Source organism: Arachis duranensis, chromosome 4, assembly GCF_000817695.3.
Source record: "Arachis duranensis cultivar V14167 chromosome 4, aradu.V14167.gnm2.J7QH, whole genome shotgun sequence".
Taxonomy (NCBI): Eukaryota; Viridiplantae; Streptophyta; class Magnoliopsida; order Fabales; family Fabaceae; genus Arachis; species Arachis duranensis.
The window spans coordinates 71,320,168-71,329,893 of record NC_029775.3 but is presented as its reverse complement, the minus strand read 5'-3'; the positions used below and the strand labels follow the sequence as shown (position 1 = coordinate 71,329,893).

The 9,726-nt window shown below is 38.4% G+C and overlaps 1 non-coding gene across 1 annotated transcript; it reads left to right on the top strand.

Moving 5' to 3' along the window:
* The first annotated feature begins 4,477 nt into the window (after nt 1-4,477).
* LOC127747203 (small nucleolar RNA R71) lies at nt 4,478-4,581 on the top strand. Its single transcript, XR_008009006.1, has one exon. It is a non-coding gene; the product is annotated as a small nucleolar RNA R71 (small nucleolar RNA).
* The last annotated feature ends 5,145 nt before the right edge of the window (nt 4,582-9,726 follow it).

The following is a 9,726-nucleotide window of genomic DNA, read 5'->3' as shown; positions in this document are numbered from 1 at the left end:
CCACTCAGTCTCAAGCTTTTTACTTGGACCTTCATGACACAAGCACATGGTTAGGGACAGCTTGATTTAGCTGCTTAGGCCTGGATTTATTTCCTTGGGCCCTCCTATCCATTGATGCTCAAAGCCTTGGATCCTTTTTATGCTTGCCTTTTGGTTTTAAGGGCTATTGGCTTTTTCTGCTTGCTTTTTCTTTTTCTTTCTATATTTTTTTCGTAAGCTTTTGCTTTTTCACTGCTTTTTCTTGCTTCAAGAATTAATTTCATGATTTTTCAGATCATCAATAACATTTCTCTTGGTTCATCATTCTTTCAAGAGCCAACAATTTTAACATTCATAAACAACAAGATCAAAATTATGCACTGCTCAAGCATTCATTCAGAAAACATAAAGTATTGTCACCACATCAATATAATTAAACTAAATTCAAGGATAATTTCGAAATTTATGTGCTTCTTGTTCTTTTGAATTAGAAACATTTTTCATTTAAGAGAGGTGAAGGATTCATGGAATTATTCATAACTTTAAGACATAGTTCCTAACTACTAATGAGCATGAAGTAGAGACACAAAACATAGATGAACATATAACATAAAAACCAAAAAGCAGAAAAATATAAGAACAAGGAATGAGTCCACCTTAGTGGCGTCTTCTTCTTGAAGGACCAATGATGTCCTTAAGCTCTTCTATGTCCCTTCCTTGCCTTTGTTGCTCCTCCCTCATTGCTCTTTGATCTTCTCTTATTTCATGGAGAATGATGGAGTGCTCTTGATGTTCCACCCTTAATTGTTTCACATTGTAACTCAAATCTTCTAAGGAAGTGTTGAGTTGTTCCCAATAGTTGTTGGGAGGAAAGTGCATCCCTTGAGGCATCTCCGGGATTTCTTGGTGATGAGCTTCCTCATGCATCCCTTGGCCTCCATGAGTGGGCTCTCTTGTTTGCTCCATCCTTTTCTTAGTGATGGGCTTGTCCTCCTCAATGAGGATGTTTCCTTCTATGATAACTCCAGCTGAGTAACATAGATGGCAAATAAGATGAGGAAAAGCTAGCCTTGCCAAAGTAGAGGACTTATCGGCTATTTGTAGAATTCATAGGAGATGACTTCATGAACTTCTACTTCCTCTCCAATCATGATGCTATGAATCATGATGGCCCAATCCACAGTAACTTCAGATCGGTTGCTAGTGGGGATGATGGAGCATTGAATGAACTCTAACCATCCTCTAGCCACAGGTTTGAGGTCCAGTCTTCTTAGTTGAACCGGCTTGCCTTTGGAGTCTCTTTTCCATTGAGCTCCTTCCACACATATGTCCATAAAGACTTGGTCCAACCTTTGATTAAAGTGGACCCTTCTAGTGTAGGGGCATGCATCTCCTTGCATCACGGGCAAATTGAACGCCAACCTCACATTTTCTGGACTAAAAAAGTGGAATGCCAACCTCACATTTTCCGGACTAAAATCTAAGTATTTCCCCCGAACCATTGTGAGATAATTCTTTGGACTCGGGTTCATACTTTGATCATGGTTCCTAGTGATCCATGCATTGGCATAGAACTCTTGAACCATTAAAATTTCGACTTGTTGAATGGGGTTGGTTAGAACTTCCCAACCTCTTCTTTGGATCTCATGTCGGATTTCCAGATACTCATTCTTTTTGAGCTTGAAAGGGACCTCGGGGATCACCTTCTTCTTTGCCACAACATCATAGAAGTGGTCTTGATGGCTCTTGGAGATGAATCTCTCCTTCTCCNNTTGATGGGCTTTGGAGATGAATCTTTCCATCTCCCATGACTCGGAGGTGGAAGCTTTTGTCTTCCCTTTTCCTTTTCTAGAGGATTCTCCGGTCTTGGGTGCCATCAATGGTTATGGAAAAACAAAAAGCTTATGCTTTTACCACACCAAACTTAAAATATTGCTCGCCCTCGAGCAAAAGAAGAAAGAAGAGAAGAAGAAGAAGAAGAAAATATGGAGGAGAGGGGGAGAGGTGTATTCGGCCAAGAAGGAGAAGCGAGGTATGTGTTGTGTGAAAATTAAGTAGAATGGAGGGGTTGTGTTGTGTGAAAATGAAGTAGAATGGAAGGGTATATATAAGGAGGGGAGAGGGTGTAGTTTTGGTCATTTAGGGTGGGATTGGGTGGGAAAGTGTTTTTGAATTTTGAAGGTAGGTGGGGTTTATGGAAAAGAGTGGATGGATGTGAGTGGTGAAGGGGGTAATTAGGAAGAGAGATTGAAGTTGTTGGGAAGTGTGTTTATGGGGAAGAGAGAATGAATAGTGAGAAGAGGGGAGAATATGGTAGGTGGGGATCCTGTGGGGTCCACAGATCCTGAGATGATCCTGTGGGGTTCACAGATCCTGAGGTGTCAAGGATTTACATCCCTGCACCAATTAGGCATGTAAAATGCCTTAGCATACCATTCTGGCATTTAAACGCCGAAGTGATGCATGTTCTGGGCGTTCAACGCCCATGTGTAGCATATTTCTGGCGTTGAATGCCGGTTCCATGCTTGTTACTGGCGTTCAGTGCCAGCTTTCCTCAAGGCACATTCCTGGCGTTCAAACGCCAGGATGTTGCTTGTTTCTGGCGTTCAACGCCAGATCCATGCTCTGTTCTGGCGTTGAACGCCAGCCAGATGCACCTTACTGACGTTTAAACGCCAGTAAGTCCTTCCTCCAGGGTGTGATTTTTCCTTTGCTATTTTTGATTCTGTTTTTAATGTTAATATTTTTTTTTGTGACTCCTCATGATCATGAACCTACTAAAACACAAAATAACAATAAAATAAAAAATAAAATTAGATAAATAAAAATTGGGTTGCCTCCCAACAAGCTCTTCTTTAATGTCAATAGCTTGACAGTGGGCTCTCATGGAGCCACAAAGGTGATCAGGTCAATGTTGTGGACTCCCAACACCAAACTTAGAGTTTGGATATGGGGGTTCAACACCAAACTTAGAGTTTGGTTGTGGCCTCCCAACACCAAACTTAGAGTTTGATTGTGGGGGCTCTGTTTGACTCTATATTGAGAGAAGCTCTGCATGCTTACTCTCTTTTGTTACAGAGGGATAGCCATGTGCCTTAAACACAAGGTAGTCCCCATTCAATTGAAGGACTAATTCTCCTCTGTTAACATCAATCACAGCACCTGTTGTGGCTAGGAAAGGTCTTCCAAGGATGATGCATTCATCCTCTTCCTTCCTAGTGTCTAAGATTATGAAATTAGCAGGGATGTAAAGGCCTTCAACCTTTACTAACACGTCCTTTACTAATCCATAAGCCTGTCTTACTGACTTGTCTGCCAATTATAATGAGAATAAGGCAGGTTGTACCTCAACGATCCCTAGTTTCTCCATTACAGAGAGTGGCATAAGATTTATGCCTGACCCCAGGTCACACAGAGCCTTTTCAAAGGTCATGGTGCCTATGGTACAGGGTATTAAGAATTTCCCAGGATCTTGTTTCTTTTGAGGTAGAGTTTGTTGAACCCATGTATCAAGTTCACTAATGAGCAAAGGAGGTTCACCTTCCCAAGTCTCATTACCAAATAACTTGGCATTCAGCTTCATGATGGCTCCTAGATATTGAGCAACTTGCTCTCCAATTACATCTTCATCCTCTTCAGAGGAAGAATAGTCTTCAAAGCTCATGAATGGCAGAAGGAGATTTAGTGGAATCTCTATGGTCTCTATATGAGCCTCAGATTCCTTTAGGTCCTTAATAGGAAACTCCTTCTTACTTGAGAGACGTCCCAGGAGGTCTTCCTCACTAGGATTTTCGTCCTTCTCCTCCCTTGTGCATTCGGCCATATTGATTACATCAATGGCCTTGTACTCTCCCTTTGGATTCTCTTCTGTATTGCTTGGGAGAATACTGGGAGGAGTTTCAGTGATTTTCTTACTCAGCTGGCCCACTTGTGCCTCTAGATTTCTAATGGAGGATCTTGTTTCACTCATGAAACTTAAAGTGGCTTTAAACAGATCAGAGACTATGTTTGATAAGTTAGAGGGGCTCTGTTCAGAATTCTCTGTTTGTTGCTGAGAGGATGATGAAAAAGGCTTGTTATTGCTTAGCCTGTTTCTTCCACCATTATTAAAGCCTTATTGAGGCTTTTGTTGATCCTTCCATGAGAAATTTGGATGATTTCTCCATGATGAATTATAGGTGTTTCCATAAGGTTCACCCATGTAATTAACCTCTGTCATTGCAGGGTTTGCAGGATCATAAGCTTCTTCAGAAGCTGCCTCTTTAGTACTGTTGGATGCATTTTGCCATCCATTCAGACTTTGAGAAATCATGTTGACTTGCTGGGTCAACAATTTGTTCTGAGCCAATATGGCATTCAGAGCATCAATTTCAAGAACTCCCTTCCTCTGAGGTGTCCCACTATTCACGAAATTCCTCTCTGAAGTGTACATGAATTGATTATTTGCAACCATGTCAATAAGTTCTTGAGCTTATGCAATATGGTCCATTCTGAAAACATGTCAGAAGGACACTTTTTGGTCATCTGTTTGTATCTTTCCCAAGCTTCATAGAGGGATTCACCATCTTTTTGTTTAAAGGTCTGAACATCCACTCTAAGCTTGCTCAGCTTTTGAGGAGGAAAGAATTTATCCAAGAAGGCTGTGACCAGCTTATCCCAAGAGTCCAGGCTATCTTTAGGTTGTGAGTCCAACCATGTTCTAGTTCTGTCTCTTACAGCAAAAGGGAAAAGCATGAGCCTGTAGACTTCAGGATCTACTCCATTCGTCTTTACAGTCTCACAAATCTACAAGAACTCAGTTAAAAACTGGTAAGGATCTTCAGATGGAAGTCCATGAAACTTGCAGTTCTGTTGCATTAGAGCAACTAATTGAGGTTTCAGCTCAAAATTGTTTGCTCCAATGGCCGGAATGGAGATGTTTCTTCCATTAAATTTGGAAGTTGGTTTAGTGAAATCACCAAGCATCCTCCTTGCATTATTGTTGTTGGGTTCGGCTGCCATCTCCTTTTCTTGTTCGAAAATTTCAGAAAGGTTGTCTCTGGATTGTTGTAATTTAGCTTCTCTTAATTTCCTCTTCAGAGTCCTTTCAGGTTCAGGATCAGCTTCAACAAAAATGCCTTTTTCCTTGTTCCTGCTCATATAGGGAAGAAGAGAACAAGAAAAGAAAGAGGAATCCTCTATGTCACAGTATAGAGATTCCTTTATATTAGTAGAAGAAGAAAGGGAATAGGAGTGAAGAAGAATGAATAGGTAGGGGCAGTGATTTGAGATGAAGAGAGGTGAAGAGAAGTGTTAGTAGATAAATAAATAAATAGAAGAAGGGGAGAGGGAAGAAATGTCAAAAATAAATTTGAAAAGAAGTTAAATGATTTTCGAAAATAAAAGATAAGATAGAATTAAAATTAAAATTTAAAACAATTAATTAATTAAAAAGAATTTTGAAAAAGGATGAGATATTTTCGAAAATTAGAGAGGGAAAAGTAGTTAGGTGGTTTTGAGAAAGATAAGAAATAAACAAAAAGTCAAATAGTTAGTTGAAAAAGATATTAAAATCAAATTTGAAAAGATAAGAAGATAAGAAGTTAGATAAGATATTTTGAAATCAAATTTTTGAAAAAGATAGAATTTTGAAAAAGATAAGATAAAAAGATATGATTAAAAAGATAAAAAAGATATTTTGAAAAAGATTTGATTTTAAAATTAAAATTAATTACTAGACTAACAAGAAACTAAAAGATAAGATTCTAGAATTTGAAGATTGAACTTTTCTTAACAGAAAGTAACAAACTTCAAATTTTTGAATCAATCACATTAATTGTTAGTGAATTTTCGAAAATTATGAAATAAAGTTAAGAAAAAGAGATTTTGAAAAATAATTTTCAAAATTTTCGAAAAATAGAAAAAAATGGAAGAGATATGTTTTTTGAAAAAGATTTTAAAAAGATAAGATTTTTAAAATTGAAAATTTGACTTGACTTACAAGAAATAACTAATTTAATGATGAGAGAGAAAAACACAAAAATGACCCAAAATATGAAAATTTTGGATCAAAACACAAGATGCATGCAAGAACACTATGAATGTCAAGATGAACACCAAGAAAACTTTGAAGATCATGATGAACATCAAGAACATAATTTTGAAAAATTTTTGATGCAAAGAAAACATGCAAGACACCAAACTTAGAAATATTTAATGAATGGACTCTAACAAACGAAAAATGCATATAAAAAATAACAAACAACACAAAGCAAGAAAACATCAAGATCAAACAAGAAGACTTGTCAAGAACAACTTGAAGATCATGAAGAAAACTATGAATGCATGGAATTTTCGAAAAACTAATGCATAAATTTTAAAAACATGCAATTGACACCAAACTTAAAAATTGACTCAAAACTCAAACAAGAACACAATATTTTTGGTTTTTTATGATTTTATGATTTTTTTGTATTTTTATTATTTTTTTTGAAAATATTCTTTAGAAAAACAAAAATAAAGAAAAATTTTTTTGAAAACTTTTTTTGAAAAGAAAATTACCTAATCTGAGCAACAAGATGAACCGTTAGTTGTCCATACTCGAACAATCCCCGACAACGGAGCCAAAAACATGGTGAGCGAAATTGTTACTCATGCTTAAATTGTTGTTCGAAATTGATTGTCCCTGGCAATGGCGCCAAAACCTGGTGCGCAATACCATGGTCCAAACATAACTTCACAACTTCGCATAACTAACCAGCAAGTGTACTGGGTCGTCCAAGTAATAAACCTTATGTGAGTAAGGGTCGATCCCACAGAGATTGTTGGTATGAAGCAAGCTATGGTCATCTTGTAAATCCCAGTCAAGCGGATTCAAATATGATCGGATTAGATATTCAAAAGATAAATAAAATAAACAGGAAATAAAGATAAAGTTACACATGGAATTCAATGGTGGGAATTTCATATAGGTGCATGGAGATGCTGTGTTCCTTCCGAATCTCTACTTTCTTATTACATTCATCCAAGCCTTCTTACTCCTTTCCATGGCAAGCTGTATGTAGGGCATCACCGTTGTCAATGGCTACATCCCATCCTCTCAATGAAAATGGTCCAAATGCTCTATCACAGCACGGCTAATCATCTGTCGGTTCTCAATCAGGTTGGAGTAGAATCCCTTGATTCTTTTGCGTCTGTCACTAACGCCCAGCCTTCAGGAGTTTGAAGCTCGTCACAGTTATTCAATCCCGGAATCCTACTCGGAATACCACAGACAAGGTTAGACTTTCTGGATTCCCATGAATGTCTCCATCAATTCTAGCATATACCACGAAGATTATGATTAAGGAATCCAAGAGATATGCACCCGGTCTAAGGTAGAACGGAAGTGGTTGTCAATCACGCGCGTTCATAGGTGAGAATGATGATGAGTGTCACAGATCATCATATTCATCAAGTTGAAGTGTAACGAATATCTTAGAACAGGAATAAATCGAATTGGATAGAAAACAATAGTAATTGCATTGAAACTTGAGGTACAGCAGAGCTCCACACCCTTAATCTATGGTGTGTAGAAACTCCACCGTTGAAAATACATAAGTGAAAGAGGTTCAGGCATGGCCGAATGGCCAGCCCCCATGATCTGAGAACTAAACGTCCCAAGATGTCTAATACAATAGTAAACTATCCTATTTATACTAGACTAGCTACTAGGGTTTACAAGAGTAAGTAATTGATGCATAAATTCACTTCCAAGGCACACTTGGTGTATGTTTGGGCTGAGCTTGATCTATCCACGAGCTGAGGCTTCTTTTGGAGTTGAACGCCATGTTGTAACGTGTTTTGAGCATTCAACTCTGGTTTGTGACGTGTTTCTGGCGTTTCACTCCAGACAGCAATATGGAACTGGCGTTGAGCGCCAGTTTACGTCGTCAAATCACAAATAAAGTATGAACTATTATATATTTCTGGCAAGCTCTGGATGTCTACTTTTCAACGCCATTGAGAGCGCGCCATTTAGAGTTCTGTAGCTCTAGAAAATCCATTTTGAGTGTAGGGAGGTCAGATTCCAACAGCATCAGCAGTCGTTTGTCAGCCTCCTATCAGAGTTTTGCTGAGGTCCCTCAATTTCAGCCAGAAAATACCTGAAATCACAGAAAAACATACAAACTCATAGTAAAGTCCAGAATGTAAATTTAACATAAAAACTAATGAAAACATCCCTAAAAGTAACTAGAACCTACTAAAAACTACCTAAAAACAATGCCAAAAAGCGTATAAATTATCCGCTCATCAGCCCTAGAGAGGGAACCAGAATAACCAAGACGTTTAATACAATGAGAAAAAGTAATATTTATACTAAAACTAGTAGCTAAGGTTTACAGAGATAAGTAAATGATGCAGAAATCTACTTCCGGGCCCATTTGGTGTGTGCTTGGGCTGAGCATTGAAGCTTTTATGTGTAGAGACTTTTCTTGGAGTTAAACGCCGGTTTTTATGCCAGTTTGAGCGTTTAACTCCAGCTTCTATTCTGTTTCTGGCGTTTAACGCCAGAATGGGGCAGGAAGTTAGCGTTTAAACGCCAGTTTGCATCATCAAAACTCGGGCAAAGTATGGACTATTATATATTGCTGGAAAGCCCAAGATGTCTACTTTCCAACGCAATTGAGAGCGCGCCATTTAGGCTTCTGTAGCTCCAAAAAATCCATTTTGAGTGCAGGGAGGTCAGAATCCAACAACATCAGCAGTCCTTTTTCAGCCTCTGAATCAGATTTTTGCTCAGGTCCCTCAATTTCAGCCACAAAATACCTGAAATCACAGAAAAACACACAAACTCATACTAAAAGTAGCTAGATCCTACTAAAAACTACCTAAAAAACCTCATTCGGAATATTATCAAGTCCTACTTCCCTGCCATTTTTCATCTGCTTTAGAGCCTCTATTACCTCAAAGTCTCGAATCCTTTGATAGTAGTCAAAGTTTTGATCTTCTTCCCTTGTGCATAACCGACCAAGGCTTGGAAGAGTCTTCTGTCCTTCATTAAATGACTCGTAGAATTACCTCTTCCACCTTTTATCAATCTTCTCCTCTTGAGCCAGCTCCTCTCCATCCTTATCCTTTATGCACTTAACCTGATCCAAATCTCTCGTTCTTCTTTCAAGGCTCTTTGCGATTCTATATATACCTTTTTCTCCTTCTTTCCTGCCCAAAGACTGGTAGAGACCCTCATATGCTCTTTTTCTTGCTTCACTTACAGCCACTTTTGTCTCTTTCTTAGCCGTTGATGAGTGGATATTTTATATGCTTTTTGGCATTATTTTCATATAGTTTTTAGTATGTTTTGTTTAGTTTTTATTAAGTTTTTATAGGTTTTAGTGTTAAATTTACATTTTTGGATTCCACTATGAGTTTGGGTGCTTTTGTAAAACTTTAGGTATTTTCTGACTGAAATTGAAGAGTTGGAGCAAAAGTCTGATTTAGAGACAGAAAAAGCACTGCAGATGTTGTCTGGATCCGACCTCCTTGCACTCGAAAGAGCTTTTCTAGAACTACAAAAGTCCAAAAGGAGCGTTCTCAATGGCTATGGAAAGCTGTCTTCCAGAACTTTCTATCAATGTGTAATAGTCTATACGTTGCTTTAGATTAAAAGGACCAAAACTGGTGTCCAACGCTAGCCTCCTTCCCCTTTCCAAGTGTCCAGCGCCCAAGGAGAAGAGACCAGCATCCAAATGCCCAAAGAGGACCCCCTAGCCAGTGTTCAACGCCCTA